The 20,680-nt window shown below is 40.7% G+C and overlaps 1 protein-coding gene across 4 annotated transcripts in view; it reads left to right on the forward strand.

Moving 5' to 3' along the window:
- The window catches only part of sdr42e1 (short chain dehydrogenase/reductase family 42E, member 1), a 41,305-nt gene that overhangs the window by 6,644 nt on the left and 13,981 nt on the right, over positions 1-20,680 (forward strand). Inside the window, exon 3 of one of the 4 annotated variants that reach the window (XM_051931473.1) lies at positions 4,081-4,262. The exons of 2 other annotated variants lie outside the window; for them this stretch is intronic. The gene's annotated coding sequence lies outside the window, so the exon portion shown is untranslated. The remainder of the gene's footprint in view (positions 1-4,080; positions 4,263-20,680) is intronic. One more of the 4 variants, XM_051931474.1, reaches the window with a different exon arrangement.

The following is a 20,680-nucleotide window of genomic DNA, read 5'->3' on the forward strand; positions in this document are numbered from 1 at the left end:
TGCGTTTTTATAGTTTTATGATGAATTTTACACTACAAAGAATACATTTTACGGTAACATTGTCCACTTTAACAAGCCAGTCTTTGTAATCATTACAGTGATCCCTCGCTATATCGCGCTTCGCCTTTCGCGGCTTCACTCCATCGCGGATTTTATATGTAAGCATATTTAAATATATATCGCTGATTTTTCGCTGCTTCGCGGGTTTCTGCGGACAATGGGTCTTTTAATTTCTGGTACATGCTTCCTCAGTTGGTTTGCCCAGTTGATTTCATACAAGGGACGCTATTGGCAGATACTTCTCTCTCTCTCTCTCTCTCTCGCGCTGACTTTTTCTGATCCTGACGTAGGGGGTGTGAGCAGGGGGGCTGTTCGCACACCTAGACGATACGGACGCTCGTCTAAAAATGCTGAAAGATTATCTTCACGTTGGCTACCTTTTGTGCAGCTGCTTCGTGAAGCGACATGCTGCCCGGTGCTTCGCATACTTAAAAGCACAAAGGGCACGTATTGATTTTTTTATCTGTCTCTCTCTCTCTCTCTGTCTGCTCCTGACGGAGGGGGTGTGAGCTGCCACCTTCAACAGCTTTGTGCCGCGGTGCTTCGCATACTTAAAAAGCCAAACAGCCCTATTGATTTGTTTTCTCCTTTGAAGAGGAAGATATGTTTGCATTCTTTTAATTGTGAGACAGAACTGTCATCTCTGTCTTGTCATGGAGCACAGTTTAAACTTTTGAAAAAGAGACAAATGTTTGTTTGCAGTGTTTGAATAACGTTCCTGTCTCTCTACAACCTCCTGTGTTTCTGCGCAAATCTGTGACCCAAGCATGACAATATAAAAATAACCATATAAACATATGGTTTCTACTTCGCAGATTTTCTTTTTTCGCGGGTGGCTCTGGAACGCAACCCCCGCGATGGAGGAGGGATTACTGTATTGTGCCTCCAAGAATCTTGAAAAGAAATGGAATATTTACGCTTTTTCTTAGAAGGCATAGCATCCACAGAAGATGTAGTTGGCCGCTCTGATATTGCCTCATTTGAGTCGCTTTTTTTGCTTCCATCACTATCATTGCTCATGGTTCAAAAACAAATGTCAAAGACAACAGAAAACTAAGTAATCTAACCACGCAAGACGTGCGATTCGCAAGAAACAAGTCTTAACGCCAGGAAGAGAGATTGGGAAATGATTGGCAATTGCTAACGAATTTCGCCTTTCCTTGCAACGCAACGTTGCCACGAATCCTGAGAAATCCAAAACACATTGTAGTTAAAGTTAAACTAAATCGGTAGCAGGGAGTTTTCGGAATTTTCTTTGTTCTGTGTTAAATAATTTTTCACCTGGAGAAATTGACGTTTCACCCGGAGCCTGGAGCCAGAGGGCTGAAACCTGAAGACTCCAGGCCAAACCTGGACAGGTGGTAACCCTAGCTCCAGTTCTATTGGTTTTGGTCCAGTATGTGTCCCAATATCGTTCAGAACGTCTTCTGTGATCAGAGATGGGACCAAGCCAATATTTCTGAAAAATGTTTGCACGAGCAGTTTTTGAGGTACATACTTTATTTAAATACACCTGTACTGGCCTCACTGAATCTCTTGTTCAGTTATCCAGCAAGCTAAACACCTTCATGCAATAATTCCCGGAACCACGAAGTGATGTTGAGAATGTTTAATTACACAAATGGTGTGAAACTGTAAACACAAATACAAACAAACACTAATAAGTACTTGTATAAGTAACATAAAGTAAATACAGCAGCATTTATAACTAAGAGCTTAATAGCCGAAAGCTCAGAAAATTTACGTGTTGAAATATAACATTTACTTTGACATTCCATAACCAAAGTTACTTAAACAAAAGCTATTAAACTAGACAAAAGAGATATCTCACAGGGCATGCCTTCACAAGGGCTAACTAAGAAGGATGGCGAAGGATTGTTTGAGAGAACAAACACAGAGATAACAAACACACCATGCTTACTGCTGCTGCACTCACTTCCTACTTCCTGTCACATTGGCTTCTTGTTTCCTGCAGCAGCAGCATTAGGGTTTTTATGTTAGGGTTACAAAGGTTTGCTAAACAATTAGCACTTAATTGGCAGTGCCAGAACACTCCCCGCCTGGTATCTTTAAGATACCACCAACGAACCTGAGCCAAATACTTTAATCTGGTGATAAAAGAAAAAAAAAAGTTCTGAAATGGGCCTGTAAAGGATTTTTGTTGCTCCTTGCTGAACCATCTTTTTCTCAACCTTCCTTATTAATAGACTAGGGGGCTTCGCCCCCTGCTCGCTTTGCTCGCCAACCCCCGTGTTTGGTTAATTGGATATACAATTTTACATGTTTTTTTTTTTGGAATTGTTTCAATTTCATTATTTTCACTTTTACTTTAAAGCTTCATTAAAAACAATATTTTTTGGAGACACATTGTGACAACGCAACGTATAACTGCCCGTGAGTGAATATTGTTTCTGTTTCTGTAATAAATAATCCAAGTTTTTCTGTTTGTCCCTGTGATTTATTGATTGTCATAGCAAAAGCTATTCTCACGGTAAACTGTAAACATTTTACTACGAATGACATATCACGATCTCCTTTGGTGTGTAATGTTACTCGCGGAATATATACATCACCTTTCTTTTTGCCTGTTAAAATTTGCATCGCTTCTCGGAGATCATCAATATACACCCGAGATCATCAATATACTGTACACCCGACCGAATTGTGTACTCTTTGAAATTTAACTTGTCGTTCCTTTAACTGTTGTGGGACCACAGATTCTCATAGCATATGGTCCATTATTGTGTAAATCCACATTTTGTCCATTGAATGATGCGAATGCGAAAAGACTTTGTTGTCTACTCTTTTTTTCAGACCTCAATTTGTCCTGGTATTTTTTCAATTACACCTGGTTCTGATGATTAATCACCTTTTGTTTGCGGTAATGCAATCGTTTCTATCTTTTCTTTGATACTGTAGTGACTGACATGATAAAGTGTCACAAAAGTTTTACTTGAACAATCGCTGACTTCCTAACCCCAAACACAACTTTCTAGCACCCTCTCCAACGCCCCACCTTACCGCATGAAATCAATACCCCGCTATCAGTCCTCCGTGCTGTACTCCGCCTTCCCTCAATCGGACCTAACAGTCACTTAAAACCAAAAAGCCCTCAACCTGGCTGGGACGCTACAATACTTTCGAATTTTACTGCTTTCATATTCTGTACCTTTGTCTGCATGTGTATCGTGCCATCGTTTGTTTGAGCATTTCGAATTCCACTGCTTTCATAATCTATTATCTGCCTTTTTTTCTCTCCAATGCCTTTGGGTCTCTATTCTCCGTATTGTCCTTATATGCTTTATATGCGCTGAGAGCACATGATTTGTGTGTACTATGTGCTTTTACACGATTGATTTTTTTTTGATGGGTGTGCTCTTATATATTCCGTACTATCTTTGTGGACCTTTGCAGACCCCGTAGTGTCTTACGTTTGACTCTGGGGTGCAGTGCAGGATCCTCTTTTCTGTGTGGCTGTGTCGTTAGTCGATAGCTATGGGCGCGTTGTTTATCCAGACGGGCTCGTGTTTGTATATCCGTCAGTCGAGCTCGTTCATTTTGAACCCGTGCCTGCTTTGCTTCCGCAGTTTCAGATGCACGTTGTAGGCGCCTGCGTTCATTGATCTTATCCAGGTGGGCTCGTGTGTGTATTGTTGAGCTGTATTGTGTTTGAATTTGGTGTAAAGCGTTCAGCGGTTTGTACAATCCCAAGCAGCACATTATTCCTAACTTCACTCCGCAGTAGTGCCACTCACAATATGGCGGTTGTTTTATTTGCATTTCCGTTAGTTGAGCTGTATGCGCCTGCGCAGTACATCTCATGGTCCCATCGCCGTGTACCTGCGTCCATGCCATCCGGTTTACCATTCTTGGTTAGTAATATGGATATTTGCTGGGAACAGCCTTTATTATTATTCCGATATGCCATTCATTCCTCTTGACTTGGTTCTCCTTCAGATGTACAACATCACCTACTTTGATGTCAGGTCTTTTATTTTGCCATTTCTGTCATGTCTGTAGAGTGCTGAGGTACTCCGTTCTCCATCTGCTCCAGAATTCCTCAGTGAGGCATTGGACACGCTTTCATTGGTGTCTCAACATCTCACCTGAGTTACTCTGAGACAGAAAAGGTGTGCCTGTTTTCTGGGTGAGCAACATGGAAGGTGTTTGGACGATAGGATGTTCAGGATCAGTTGAAACAGGTACCGGGGACGTACATTAATTATGTACCTCAGACCTCTGCAATTAGCATTGTTAAAACTTTATGAGTAAGTCGTGCATGACCAGACTGCAACAGCATGTAGTCTAATATGCGTCATACCACTCTAACCATGTGTTCCCACTCCACCCATATGCAATAAATGAGGTGGGTTGAAAACCCAAGTGCATCCTTGATCTTGTGGGCACACCTGCTCATTCTCTTGCTTTGGAACTTCCATTCTTAATTCTCTACAGGCACCCACAAAATTGGTACCACAGTCTGAGATCAATTGTTTTGCTTGGACCACGCAGTGCAAAGAAACGCCTTAATGCATGAATGAAGCTGGAAGAGCTAATTTCTTCAACAACTTCTATGTGGACTGCTCGAGTACACAGACATGTGAAGAGTACTGCCCACCTTTTACTGTTTGCATGACCTCTTCTAGTGGGCCTTGTAGATACTTCACATGGACCGAACAAGTCTACACCCACGTATGAGAATGCAGGATCCATTTGAAGCTTTTCAGCTGGCAGATCACACATTTGCTGTTCATGTACATTCCCTCTGAACTTCCTGCAAGTCACACACTGATTTAGCATTTTACCTATACATCGTTTGGCACCAACTAGCCATAGGCTGCTCGCTCTGACAGCACACTAGGTGAAGTATCTTCCCTGGTGTTGTACCTTTTGGTGGTGATGCCGCACAAGAAGAGTTGCAACATGGTGGCTGCCAGGGATGATGAAAGGGTTAATTTCTTTTGAGTCTGGACTGATTGATGCACCCACCAACTCAGAGGAGGCCACTGCTGTTGCTGTATTCAGCTTGATGTGGGAATTTTTTGAGGGAAGGTCCGATTTTGCCCTAATGCATCTGAGTTCTTTTAAATATACCTCATGCTGCACACTTCTGATGATTAAGTTTTCAGCCTTTACTAATGATTTATCTGAGATGCCTTTCTTACAGATATGCCAGCCAAGACAGCCTTCTCCTTGTTTTTGATTTCCAAAGCCTAGAGAAGTCCATCTAGAGAAACGTTCCCACCGTTTTGAGCTTAAGTGACTTTCAGAGGCGTGAGTGGACAGAGCCAGATATCTACATCACTTTCTGGGTTGATGAGGTCAAATTTATTTTGTTCTTCTGCCATTTTCTTTAGTGGAAGGTGAAGGAAGGGAGGTCCAGTAATCCATGTTGAACCACAGATCTTGGAGGCTGAAAAGGAGCAGGATATTGATCTGTTAGCACATAATGCCACTGTTCAGGTTTAGAAGACTGCTGGATTCGTTACACCCGAATATTTACATAGACACTGAAGCATCTGGATTGACTGTGACTAAAACCCAAAACCACCTTACTGTCTGTGCAAAAACTAGTGGAGTTTAGCTGGAGATCTATTTCCTCACTGACAACTTCCGCAGTCTCCACAGCTAGCACTGCAGCATATAGTTTCAGCCTGGGCACTGTGAGTTCAGGTCGGGTGGCAAGTCTTGCTTTGCTGAGGACAAAGCCCACATCTATTTGCTTGTCTTGGCTTAGGACCTGGCAGTAGCGGACCGTCAGGGCCTGCAAGGCCTTCTCTGCTGGCCTAAAAAATATCTGAATCACAAACTGATGTTAATTATATTTTGTCCATGAATACTTATTAAATAATTCCAAATAGTCTGTCCGCTTCCTTTCATAGCTTTTCCGATGGTTGTGCTGCTTCCAGACATGTATTTTCGTATTAAAGCATTTAACCAATCACATTTCAGCCATCATTTGTTGCCAGGCAGGGTCAAAGTCAAAGAAGTCTGCCTGGAGGCCTTCACAATCCGTTCTGCAGGCCCTCTAACACAAAATAAACGTCGATTAAACTGTTGCTTCAACCAATCAGATTTTGAGTTGGTTTCACTAGGACCCTCTAGCAGGCATACGGCAATGTCACTGTATTCAGACCCATTGATTGGATAGGATGGTGTAATAGCTTTCCAAAACTTTTGGGGAAACCAGAGTGGATCTACAGCTGAATGAGCAAGTGCGCAGGGAAACGGAGCTCCACAACAAAAAGATGAAGAAAAACAGAGAAATCTTAAAAAGACTGATAGACTGTGTCATTTTTGTGGGCAAACAGGAACTTTCATTTTGGGGACACGATGAAAATGCGGGATCCAATAACAGAGGGAACTATGTGGAGCTTCTTTCTCTCATTGCTGAGAGCAACACAGATTTACATTACCACCTGCCCACCAATAAAGTGTTTAGTTGGACGTCGGGCAAAACGACCGGATCACTGCTATTGCTGAAGTGATGGGAGAAGAGATAAGAAGTGACGTTAAAAAAGCACCATTCGTCTCTATTATGGTGGATGAGACGACAGACGCGAGTAACGCAGCGCTGCAAGCACTAGTGCTGCGTTACGTAACGGGCACAGGTGTCAAGGAGCGATTTGTCATATTGGAAGATGTTACCAGTGGGAAGCGAGCCGATGACATTGCAGGTCTTATCAGATTTTTGTTGGAAAATGAATGTCTGCGTAAAGTTGTGGCACAGTGTTTTGATGGTGCAGCGGTCATGTCTTCTGGATTAAATGGGGTGCAGGCTAAAGTTAAAGAGAGAGCACCTTTGGCTTTATTCATACACTGCTATGCACATCGGCTCAATTTAGTACTGACTCAAGGGGCCTCAAAGCTTAAAGAATGCAAGATCTTTTTCGGCCACCTCAATGGCCTTGCTGCATTTTTTTCTAGATCGCCTCAGCGCACGCAACTACTGGATGAAATCTGCCAGTGGCGTCTCCCTCGTGTGGCACCAACACAGTGGCACTACACATCCAGAGTGGTCAATACGGTCTTTGAGAAGAGAGATGCTCTAAAGGATCTGTTTCATCACATTCTGGAGCATCATGACGAGTATGATGAGGACACAGTGCGCTGTGCTGATGAATTTAAAGCACGTCTGGATGATTTTGAGTTTTGTTTTTTGCTTCACACATTCAATGGCATTTTTGAGTATTCAGACGTGCTCTTTTCAATACTACAGGACAAAAAACTGGATGTGCAGTTTTGTCTGGCTAGGGTAAAGGAGTTCTGTGACACCGTTGAGCGAGATAGAAGCCGATATGAGGAACTCTACGAGGCCACTGAACGCACCGCAGGCGCTCCGAGCGCACGAAGAGGTCAAGCACAAGATCCTCGCGTGCACTACCGCCAACTCCATGGCAGGATTCTGGACAATATTATTTGCCAGACACAGACCAGATTTCAAGACCACGAAAAACTGATGTTTGTCATGCTCCTCGACCCCCAGAAGTTTCGGGAATACAAGAAAAATTTCCCGCATGCAGCCTTCTCCAGTTTAACACAGAGCCACGGAGCACTTTTTGATCTGTCTCGGCTAAAAACAGAACTGACTGAAATGTATGCCATGGATGATTTTGCAGGAAAATCTTCCACTGGTCTCCTTGACTTCCTTCATCAGAAAAATCTGAATGAGAGCATGGGGCAGCTGTACACATTGGTATGTTTGGCGGTGACCATTCCTGTGTCCACTGCTTCTGTTGAACAGACATTTTCAGCCCTAAAGCGAATTAAAACTTATGCCAGAAATACGACAGGGCAGGTTCGACTTTCAGCATTAGCTTCGATGGCGATAGAAAGGGACTTCATGATGGAACTGAAGCGCATGGATAATCTGTACGACAGAGTAATTGAACTGTTTTTGAGGAAAGAGAGGAGGATGGATTTTGTTTACAAATAATCCGAGTTTTTGGTGAGTAAAATGTTGCGATTTTCCTAAATAAGATTGCAAGTTTATGAGTTATTGATGTTTTTTATGTGTGTCGCGGCTGTAGCTGCAGTAGAAAGGAACTTGTTCACCCCTGGTTTGTCTATTCAATAAAAGCATTTATTGTGGCTACAGGAGTTATCTATCTGCGATGCAACGGCTCTTTATACTGTATTTCTGCATATTAAGATGGTTTTTATAACCATAAATTAGTTTTTGAGGGGTGGGTTGATTCAGACGGAGCACTACTGAAGGCCTAGGTGTGAAATGCACGGTCCGCCACTGGGACCTGGAGATAAGCCACAGCAGCAATGGCTTTAACAGAGGCATCTGAAAAATTGCACAGCTCAATGTGCTGGGCATTAGAAGGAGGAATAGCAGAATATACAGTATACGGGGTATTTGAATGCCTCTGAGCCACTGCAGTGAACTCTGCCATTGCACCCATTGTTCATTCATGTTTTCTGGAAGTTTGGTGTCCCAATCACCGCTATGTCTCGAGAGTTCTCTGAGAAGTAAGTGTCCCCGGAGATTCACTTTGCCAGGAAACCCAGTGGGTCATGAGAGTACTCCTCTGTGAGTATATGGTCTTTCAATTTCAGGTGTGTAAAATGTAAAAATGTCTGACATAATATTCCACCTCATGCCAAGACTTCACTGATCAGGTAGGTCATCCACAAACAAGACAAGATTTTGTAGATCCTTGGCTCAATCTTCCATTAAGAACGCATCCATCACCTAAGCTTTGTTAGAGGCCACTTTGTGGAACCTAAGATTTGAAGCTGCTAACATTTGCTGTGTTCTCTTAAGAACAAGAATTGCTTCATCCACAGTGGGGACGGACTTAAAAGCATCATCCATATAAAAGTCTCTTTCAATAAAGCGGCACACATCACTGTCATACTCTTTTTCTCCCTCTTGTGCAACTTGCCTCAGACCATGAGTGGCCATAGCAGGTGAGGGACTATTACCAAAAATATGTACCCTCGTTCTATGGTCAACAACCCTTTTGTCCAGGTCACTGTCCTGATACCATAGGAAGCGCAAAACATCCCTACAATCTTCTTACACTAGAAAACAATGAATCATTTTCTGGATGTCCACAGTAACTGCAACAGAGTTCTTCCTAAATCTTATAAGGATACCCAACAGGCTATTACTCAAGTCTAGCCCAGAGAGCAACACATTGTTAAGGGAAACCACATCAAATTGAGCACTAATCAAAAAACACACATATTCGGGTGGGCTTTTGCATGTGGTACACTCTGTAGAAGGGCAAATACCAGTACTCCTTACCTTCTTGAACTGGAGACGCTAGCTCTGCATGACAGCTATCCAGCATCTTTTTCATGAATTGGAGAAAATGAGTCTTCATCTCTGGATGTTTCTCAAGGATGCGGCTGAGAGATCTAAAATGATTCATAGCATGTACACGATTATTTGGTAGTTGCCTCTGGTTTGCGAGAAGGAAGTGGGGCCACCCAGCTGTTGCTGGAGTCTTGGAAGAATTCATTCTCCATATTTTTGAGAAATAAAAGATCTTCCATATAAGGTGCAAATTTGTGATCACCTTTTATTTGGTAGAAAACCGATTGTCCAATTTTCTCACCATTTGCTCTGGTCAGATGGCTTTCACTGGGAATGCGGCAGAAGAGCTGGTGCTGCTCAGAAGTTGCTGAACCTCTCTTTGACCATAATATGGCTCCCACACTGTGAAAGTGACGTGGTCTGCCATTCTCCAGGATGTAAGTTTTCATGCTAGTGACCTCTGAAGGCCTGGGTGTACCACCCAGGCACACATCACCAACTATTACCCAGCCCAAGTCCAACTTCTGGGCATATGCTGCATCATGGGGCCTATTGACCTGTTTATCGACTTTATGCACCTTTAACATGTCTCTTCCCAGCAACAGCACAATTGCTGCTTCTGTATCTTGAGGTGGTATTTCATGGGCTATTGCTGTGAGGTGATGGTTGTTGTGAGCAGCTTCTGGAGTAGGAATTTCATTCCTGTTGTCAGGGATCATATTGCATTCTAGGAGTGTGGGCAAAGGAAGACTAACTTTTTCATCTATTGACTCTATGATGTTACCAACAGCTTGCCTACTAGTAGTTTCAGCTATTCCAGAGCAGGTGTTCAATGTATATGCAGCTGAAGGTCCATCTATGTTAAAAATGTCAAAAAAGTCTGGTCAAGGTAGGGACCTATTGCTTTGGTCATTCAGCATGGCATACATCCTCCTGCTTTTGCTGCGGTCGCTGGCTGGATAAACATTCACAAGACATATTTTTGCACATAATTTCCCACTAAAGCCTTCACCACACACCTCAGTACATTTGTAATAGCTTTGTGAGCTGCTTCTTTCTTATCCTTACCATGCTTTGTGAGGGGAGAAGGGGACTTGGAAAGCCAAGGAGCTGGGCCTGGATGGAGGGCAGCTGAATGCCTGTCACTCTCACATTCAGAACATTTGACACTTGATTCACAACTTCGGGCAACATGTTTGGTTGATGCGCAGCATTTGAAACAGATGTTATGTGTTTTTAATATTCTCTATCTGGGTCATCATTGAGTGGGGGTTTGGAAGAGGGAATATATCTGTTTTGTGCAAAGACACTGGCTTACGGGCTTTGTTGTGACTCTCAATGAATTTCTATCTCTTGTTTGGGTTAACAATGGAGGAGGGGAGAGTAAAGCTGGGGTCATTATGTGCTTTAGCTTCACCACGTACAAACTCTATGCATGGAGGACCCGGAAAGCAAACCCAGGTCTCCTTACTGCGAGGCAGCAGCGCTACCACTGCCCTCTCATTTACACACATGTATTCTGCCTTGTTCCTATTGACCTTCATTCCTCTCCCTTCTAGAGCATACCTCCACCTCTCCAGGGTCTCCTCAACCTGCTTCCTACTATCGCTACAGATCACAATGTCATCAGCAAACATCATAGTCCACGGGGACTCTTGTCTGTCCATCACCATTAAAAATAAGAAAGGGCTCAGAGCCGATCCCTGATGTAATCCCACCTCCACGTTGAATGCATCCGTCACTTCTACTTCAGACCTTACCACTGTCACACTTCCCTCGTACATATCCTGTACAACTCTTACATACTTCTCTGCCACTCCCGATTTTTTCATACAATACCACAGCTCCTCTCGAGGCACCCTGTCATATGCTTTCTCCAGGTCCACAAAGACGCAATGCAACTCCTTCTAGCCTTCTCTATACTTTTCCATCAACATCCTCAGAGCAAACATCGCATCTGTGGTGCTCTTTCTTGGCATGAAACCATACTGCTGCTCACTAATCATCACCTCACTTCTTAACCTAGATTCCACTACTCTTTCCCATAACTTCATGCTGTGGCTCATCAATTTTATCCCCCTGTAATTACTACAGTCCTGCACATCCCCCTTATTCTTAAATATCGGCACCAATACACTTCTTCTCCACTCCTCAGGCATCCTCTCACTTTCCAAGATTCCATTAAACAATCTGGTTAAAAACTACCATCTCTCCTAAACACCTCCATGCTTCCACAGGTATGTCATCTGGACCAACAGCCTTTCCATGTTTCATCCTCTTCATAGCTGTACTTACTTCTTCCTTGCTAATCCATTGCACTTCCTGATTCACTATCTCCACATCATCCAACCTCTTCTCTCTCTCATTCTCTTCATTCATCAGCCTCTCAAAGTACTCTTTTCCGTAAATCTCCACCAATCTCTCCCAAAGGCACTGCAGCCCAATAGACAAGTTCCGCTTATTCGCTGACTTGATGTTACATGCATGTTCTGCAAATTCTGACCCAAGCCACGACGGTCCTCTCAGGTGAATGATGCTGTAGACGCATCAGCTACACGAACCCATTCAGCACCACTGATCAGCTGATGCTGGTATCTCACATTTATTTACAATCACTTGTATCAAAATCAGAGTCCAGCAAGTCAGTGCAATTCAGTGATAAAATGTCGTCCACGGAGTATCTCGCTTTACACATTCCCCTCGTTCTCTCGCCAGATGTCGATGCCATTTGTGCTGTTGTTTACTCCTCGCTACTCATGCGAGCACAGGCAATCTCGGTCAAAACAATGAAGCTCACTTTCCTTCTAGCGACTAAACTTCGAACTGAAACATAACAACGGGTTTTGTCGCCGTTTACAGTTGATGATCACCGTCAACCTCTCCTTTTGACAAAAATCGACATCTGCCCTGAAAGAGTTAATGAATAAATCTATCTCTTCTCCTGCTGTAAGGCCCAGTGTCTCTGTGGCATTAAGGAATGTGAATTTCCAGGCAAAATAATTAATCAAACTTATTTAGTCCTGATGATATCAGTTGGCCTCATGCCAGATACCTTGCTAAATCCGACAAGGTATGGTCACGAGAGTTTCCAGCATTTTCATCCATGTGGTGGTTACTGTATAACGACTGGGGCATGGTGTTAACACAGTCAGGCTCTGGGCATTGCTTGGCTGATTACTTAAAATGGCAGCATGTCTACTTTGCCTTAAAGGAGACTCATTGTTGTGTATGGTAGTATTTGCAGGATGACCTGGTGCCAAATAGCCTGCTTCTTCTCTGGCTATATTTTCATCTGCTACTAGGTTGAGGACATGCATGTCCGGCATGGGGCCATTATTCATATATCCTTCCCTGAATGAATGCCTGCTACTATGCTTATTTACATACTGTTCAGTGTGCTGCTGTGGGCTCTGTACTGGCAGCAACTGGGATCTGAGTTCAGTTTCTGTGGCCTCTAGGTTTGCAACTGCAGCCTCCATCATAGCTGCTTCAGCCAACACAGCCTCTGCCTCTCTCTCTCTCTCTTTCTCCTGAGCATGTAACATGGCTTCTTGACGGGCCTTTTCTATTCTAATTTCACTCTCCTTCTTTGAAAAGGCAGCTGTAGCTTGGGCAGCTTCAGCCTTAGCACATGCTTTGGCTGCTGCCACACTGACATTTGAAACAGAGGAAGATTTAGATAGATAGATAGATAGATAGATTTACTCAAACAACAAGCAACAGATCTAACTTCTGATTCTTGAAATTCGATTTTACACAGACAATCTGACACTATAGTAACTGTAACTCCTCTGGCAATCCTTGAGCCAGTTACTGCAGCTGTTATTCTTGCCTTAAGATACCATATAATACAATGGTGTCAAAGCCACTGAGGAATCTTGCTTGTAGGTCTCCCTTTTCACTGTACTGGCTTCACTGAATCGCCTTTTCAATTATCCAGGAAGCTAAACACCTTCATGCAGTAATCCCCGGAACCACGAAGTGATGTAATGTGTAATGTTTAATTACACAAATGGTGTGAAACTGTAAATACAAATACAAATAAACACTAATAAGTACTTGTATAAGTAACATAAAGTAAATACAGTAACATTTATAACTAAGAGCTTAACAGCCGAAAGCTCAGTAAATTTATGTGTTGAAATATAACATTTACTTTGACATTCCATAACAAAAGTTACTTAAACAAAAGCAATAAAACTAGACAAAAGAGATAACTTACAGGGAATGCCTTCACAAGGGCTATCTAAGCAGGATGGCAAAGAATTGTTTGAGAGAACAAACACACCATGCTTACTGCTGCTGCACTCACTTCCTACTTCCTGTCATATTGGCATCTTGTTTCCTGCAGCAGCATTGGCATTAGGGTTTGTGGCTACCCGATCTGCGTGCCTACCAGATTTGCGCGCGCAGGCGTATTGAAAGCCTAGCATGCCGTAAAGCGTTCACGCATGCGTTAAACAGATTGGGCAGCACTGTAAAGTGAGCGATGACGTTTTCGTTCAATACGTATGCAATAACACACTTCGCATGCGCTTAATAATAAAAAAAAAATATATACTAAACATTTCGCTTTACGGCACGGATCGCTCTCAACTGCGCATGTCGATACACAACGGGCAGTACAGTATTTTCGTTTAAATGCCGTAGTAGTTGACCATAATGATAATATTATTAAATATTCATTGTACGTTCTGTTTTCAGGGCTGAATTAAGCTTGTCGTACTCCTCGTTATAAACGTTAATTGTTTATCACTGAGATCGCTTCGTTTAGTTTACATAGCACTTCTTTTTTCAGTTCCCATTGTACAAAGAAGTATTTAACCATTGCATATGTTATTATAGTCTACATATAAAAAATAAATGACAGTTTTAAAAATAGATGTATTCAAGTACTTTATTGTCATTGAGTAACGCAACGAAATTACTCGTGTCAACTTCACGTTGCATTTAAATTCCAATGTGAAATACTTCAGATATATAACAATATAATAAATAAATAAAGTATGAACTAAAAACTGAGTAATCATACAAAATATGTTCAAAATATTGGCAAGATGCCATATATAATGTTAAAGTAACCAGGATGGATTATTATTGCATAAATGCACAGCAGTACAGATTACACATTACCTACACTGCCTACATTAATTGTACATGATCAATGAAAACGATTTCAGATTGAGGAGATATACGAGTTCAATAAGTTTATAGCAGTTGGAAAAAAGTTTTTTTTTGTTTGTTTGTAGCATACAGATTGATAATAATAATTCTTTGCATTTATCTGAAATGCCTGCCAGATGGGAGAAGATCAAACAAGTTCTGTCCAAGATGAGTGTTCTCCTTGATGATGTTTTTAGCCCTTCTTACACAGGGAATCTTGTATCGATGATCAAGTGATGGCAGTTCAGTTCCATTGAATGTCTTGTGATGTTTTTATGATCCACTACTACTTTTCGGCAGGTTTGGTGCAGCTGTTGTACCAGGCTTTCATGCAGTTAGTCAAAATAAGTGTGTATATATGTAAAAATGAACTGTTGATGCACTTTTTCATCCCTGGAAAAACTCTTTAAAAATAACTTTACATATTATTAATGAAATACACATGTCATAGGGCATCATGGTTTACGAAACTCTGTTACGGTGATACTAGTGGATTGCATAAACAGTCTTTTTCAAGAAAAAGAAATCTTCATTTCATGTCTAACCTACATAAAGCACAACCCCAGCACCATCTTCTGTGATACTATTGCTCGTCTAGTACTCAAATTTAAATGGCTTTTATTCACCCATATAGTGTCTTAAATGTGAGTTAATAACTGAATAATGAAAAAGGAAAAACACTTTTCATGCAAATTTTATTGAATAAATGTTATGAGAACAACAAAAGTGAACAATGTGAGAACAATGCACCTAAAAAAAACCATGTCAAATGTACAAAAAAAAAATTGTAAAAAATCACAACATAGCTTTAACATATTTTACCCAGAGCACAGAAAATTTAAAGTTACATTGTTTTGCTATTTTGATCATTAAAATTATTCCACAAATAACTTCTCTAACATATTTTAATACTAATAAAGCCCAAACTGCTAAACTGCTTAACAAATATAACTTTATAAAAACAAAAAAATATATATACAATTAAAAAGTACACAAGAGGAAAATTGAAAGGTCCTTCTCCTTAAATATATCTGATGGTCAGATGGCCCTGTTGAAGAACACAAAAAGGTCTAGTTGGTCAGGATGTTTGACAAAACAACGTCTCAGGGTCACAAGGTCACAGCCTCCCCAGGCCCCTGTGGACATTCTCAGCAAGCATACTATTGTAGTGTTAATCCAATCGCAGCTCCATTTCAAGAGGGTCTTCAGAAATCTTCTCTCTTCAGCACCACAGTCAGTTGCACAAGACTTGACAAGGGTGCATGGCAAAAGGGCATCACTGGACAAAAAAAAGAAAACTACAAAAAAAAAAAAAAAAACAATGGTTATTATCTGGTGTAAATCTTTCAAAGTGTATGCAGTTCCAGTAATAAACCAGAAGTAAATCATAAACTGATAGAAGTGGAAATTAAGCAGAGGTGAAGTTTAAAAATGGAGTTTTAAAAGTATTTTGAAAGGTTTTTCATTTATAGCCGGCATTCTATATTTTTGGTATACATGTGCAAGCTGCTTCACCAGTTCTTTCATAAGCAAATTAGTGGTTGTGGATTAAAGATTACACTGAGGAGTGTTGGGGGAGAGACAGTACCAAATACAGGAAGGGACTAAATTGTTCAGAGCTTTTTATGTAATGAGTAGTATAGTACTTTAAAATCAATTGTGAAGGAGACAGCCATCCAGTTTATTAAAGCTAAGGTCAAGTAAATGAGCTTGGAATATGGAGAAAAACAAAATGTAAACAAAACAAGATACATTACCCCAGAATACTTGGCAATGATGCAGTAGATTCAGACCCAAGACTCAAATGAAGGATTCTGGAAGCACTGGGCAGTAGCATCATCTTCTATTCCAACAGATATCACAGCATTCCTTTCTTCTTTAACTGCTGCCCTATCTTTCGGTTAAATTCTTCCACTTCATTAAGGCAAGTAAAATATAAAAATAATAAACAAGAAATATTTAAACACTTACTTCAAACATTCATAGACTTGACTTTTACCTGATACTGTATTCTGGGCCACCAAGAAATAAGTCTTCTGCCTCCTGTCCTGATACACCCTGTAGAGCAGCCAGGGCATGGATGATGGACTATCCAAAATTAAGAAAACAGAATACAAAAGTTGCTTGCATGTAACTGAAATATGACCACATCACATTATAAGTGAAGGTATACACTAATTACCCAGTAACAAAGCATAATACCCCTAAGAATGTGTGCTTTATTTTGCAAATGAAACAGCCTGGTTTTGTTTCTATTGAAACTCATACAATGAGAAAAACAACAGTTACTGGGATTGCGAGGATTCACACACAGACTAAAATATTGTGGACTAATGTTGGGGAGAAAAAAATTGCATAGTTGCATAAGAAAAAACACATTTTAACATTCATTAGTGGATACCAATTTACTTCTCTCTTTAAAAGAATTGTAAAATTTAGACACCTGATCTGAGATACATCTAGGCAGTTCAGATTTTCATATTCCCAAAAAGAGAAAACCAACTAATCCATTAATCAAGTATAAATCAGTAAATAACAGGAAAGTCCACCTGAGCAGTTTTTTTAATAACACAATTTATTAAAAGTTTTGCATATTTCAAAATATTCATGTGCGTTCATTGAAATCACCAGCCTATTTAAAACGGTAAATTTTGTAATATTCCAATTATTAAACATAACGTCAGATAATCCTAAATATATCTACATTATATTACAGTATATACCGTATTCTCAAAAACTGAAAAGCATTCAATAAACATTACATATAGTACCTTTAATCATAAAATTCACGGACACACGTCGTATTTCACTTCGCTCTCTGACCGTTAAATTGTTGCTAAATTCTTCCCGTAAAAGATATTCTTTCAAGTCGTTGTAAAATTGAAAAGTCTTGATTTTTTCAAGAAGTGAAAAATATTCTTCTGCCAGGAGAAAAATTCAATATGCTCCTATTCTTTACAGCGTTCTTCTTTCTCCTTCTCACTCGAATGGCGGAAGTTCTATTTGTTAATGCAGACCGAGAAATTAAAATCCCGCGGTAACTTTTTTTCTCGTGTGTCGTAAAACATTCGACATGTGCAGAACAAATCGGGCAGCGTCGTGAAATGAATTTTAATTAAGCAGAGAGCACGTGCGCGAGACAAATCGGATGGGGACTCGTGTCGCAAAGTAAAAAAAACGCAGATCGTGCAGTGTCGTAATAGTTAAGCTCTGCGCATGCGTGCGCATGCACGCGCAAATCGGGTAGGCACCGCAGATCGGGTAGCGACAGGGTTTTTATGTTAGGGTTACAATGGTTTGCTAAACAATGTAAGCCACAAGGGGTGTACTTCCACCCTAACCCCCGACACAGACAGGCAGGACACAGGTTCAATTCAACACCCATATTTATTTATAATCAAAAGTGCACAAACCACCAATATACAGTCTATTCCCTTCCTTGCCGCTAGTCAATCCTCCTCCACTCTTTCTCGGGCTTTGTCCACTCCTACCTCTCGAATCTGGCCCCTCAATGGAGTGAGGCAGTTTCTCTTATTAAGGTCCCGGGAGTGTTCCAGGTGGCTCATCAGTATTACCTGGAATCACCCCCAGGTGCGCTGGAGGTCCTCTACAGGGCTCTGCAGCTCCCCCTGGCGGCCGCCACGGAACCCAACAGGGCTTCACTAATCTCCAGTTCCCGAAATGTCCTGCTGGAATCTGTGGTGCCCCACCCGCCCAGGTAGTGGCCGTGGTTGCCCATCACAATAATTAGAACTTAACTGGCAGCGCCAGAACAACACCTGTATGCACACACTGAAAGAAATGTATAAGTGAAGATAGCTGACATCTTTTTTGACCTACCAGAGCATATGCTTGATGATGAAAAGAAAGAAATGAACGCGCAAATGAACACACACGTTGATCAGCAAAGATTGAAGTGGACAGAGGCATTAAGCTAGTGTGTTTAGTTTTAAATATTATTTAAGCTGTTCACTTGATTCAATTTCCTGTTTATTTTACTGTGTTTATTTGTGTACATCATAATTATTATGTAAGTTAATGTACTTGATTCTATTTTAATGTACAGTACAGTTGGTTGTATTGCACTGTAACATCTTCCATTGAATGATTTCCTGTGGTGTCACTAAAATGTAATTTACACGCAAGCACTGTATTGCAACCCATACTGATTTTCTGGTACTGTCTGCTGTATGCTAAAAAGTGAAATTAATTATAGTGCAATTTCACACTCTTGCTTTGAATTCATAAGAGCCCTCTTGCATCCAAGTCTTAAGAAAAGTGGATGTGATGAATGGTGTGTTTTATATTGGAACTAGGCCATTACTATTTAAAACTAAAACTGTTGCTTTTATCGCAGAGAGCTGTCCCAACTGAAATTTTGTGTATGAATATATTTATATATAGGCTTCCTTGAGTGGACCAGTAACCCAGAATGATACTCAGATGTTACAAATCCAGCAGCAAAGAGGTTTATTTCAAGGAAAAATGTTTTCATGTATTCATTGTCTTTTTTTGAGTCATTTGTGGGTATTGTGCTAATGTTACTACTTTCACTTGGAAACATTCAATTTACAAAGTACAAATAAAAGAAAACTTTAACTTGAACTTGAACCTCAACTGCACATTATTTTCAGCTTAAGGAGTACTCCACCCAAAACTGATTTTTATCTATTCTTTACCCCTTGTTGTTTGTAGTTGTAGAGAAAATGTTTTAATCTCATATTTAAGAGAATAGATATAACTGAATTCCTGATACAATAGGCATCAATGAAGACCAATGGTAAACAGAAATTTCAAAATGTCCATGGAAAAAATCTCAAATTACTTGTGCTGCATAATTTAACTGTCAGGTATCCCCTTGTATGCTGAAATGTTGTAAACATACCTAGATTTGCTAAAATATTGCTAAATAAACCATTCTAGGAAAATTTTCTCATGAACAGAAGTGGAACACGCTGTAATAAGAATTAGCTTTTGAACTGAAACCCACTTTGCCTAGCTCATTCACTGGTCAGGAATCCTGCCCAGGAATGGCTCATTCATTTGGCTGTCATCCCCCTCATGTGAGTCAGTACTGCAGAGCATAGTCTAAGAAAAGTGTAAAACTAGAGATTAAAAGTTAAAGTAAGAATGTTAAAACATATAAAATATGCCTCATATTTGAGCTCAGGTGAATTACTTCAAGAAACAAACTGACTTCTGCAGTTTGACAAACACCCGATGTACATTTGAGGTACTAAATTTGTGGTTTAGCATATATATATATGTTCTCAGAATGAAGCTCATTAGCCCCAACAGAGAAGATGGACTCATCTCTGAAAATCACCCAGTGCCTTGTCCAATAGCAGAACACACTGCTTTAATGTGACAGTAACCCAGATGTAGTTGTTAATGTTGAGTGCTCAATGGTAAACATTAAAATAAAGTTGTAATGGACACAAATTAAGTGTGACCTCTGTGAGGCATTGTCAGATCTTTACCTGGCAGCCCATGGATAGCACCACATTTCCATAGCTGGAGGACAGTATTGATTTAGATTCTGTGAATTCTTTTTGAATAGTCTGCAATTGCTTCATCTTTATTTTGTTCTGAGCCTCTGAGGTCCTTCCATGTTTATATTACAATCTTCCCTTCACTACTGCCATATTTGGATGGTCAAGTATGCTGTATCACTTTGATACATATGGGGCAAAAGATCTGGTCTCCATAACCTTAGAAATTTTTCCTCAGTCAAGCATGCTCCGTTGTTTAAATGAGTGATGATTTGTTATGGCAATGTTGTTGTGATTTAGAAGCAGTACTAGGATGTGTTGTCCTTTGCCCACAGCCTTGGGCATATCCCTTAATCCTGGGACATTGATAGTCATAAATCGAGGATGGACCAGAGCAAGTGAGTAGACAAGCTAGAGTTTATGTGTAAAGGAATAGCAGTTTATTAAAACAATTGAAGTGCTTCGAAATGTGCACACAATGCATAAATAAGTGAATATATACAATACAATTGTACCCTAAAAACTAACTTTGTAGTGTGATGCAAATATATATATCCAGTAAATAAGTTAAAATTTCAAAGGTGGAGAGAGATTTCAAATCTCACTCCCTCTGTCCTCGTCAGGACATTGAGATCTCAAGTAGGCAGCCTGCTGCATCCAGGTTCACAATGCCAACCCAGACTGCCTCCATCAT

This window comes from Erpetoichthys calabaricus, chromosome 9 (assembly GCF_900747795.2).
Source record: "Erpetoichthys calabaricus chromosome 9, fErpCal1.3, whole genome shotgun sequence".
Taxonomy (NCBI): Eukaryota; Metazoa; Chordata; class Cladistia; order Polypteriformes; family Polypteridae; genus Erpetoichthys; species Erpetoichthys calabaricus.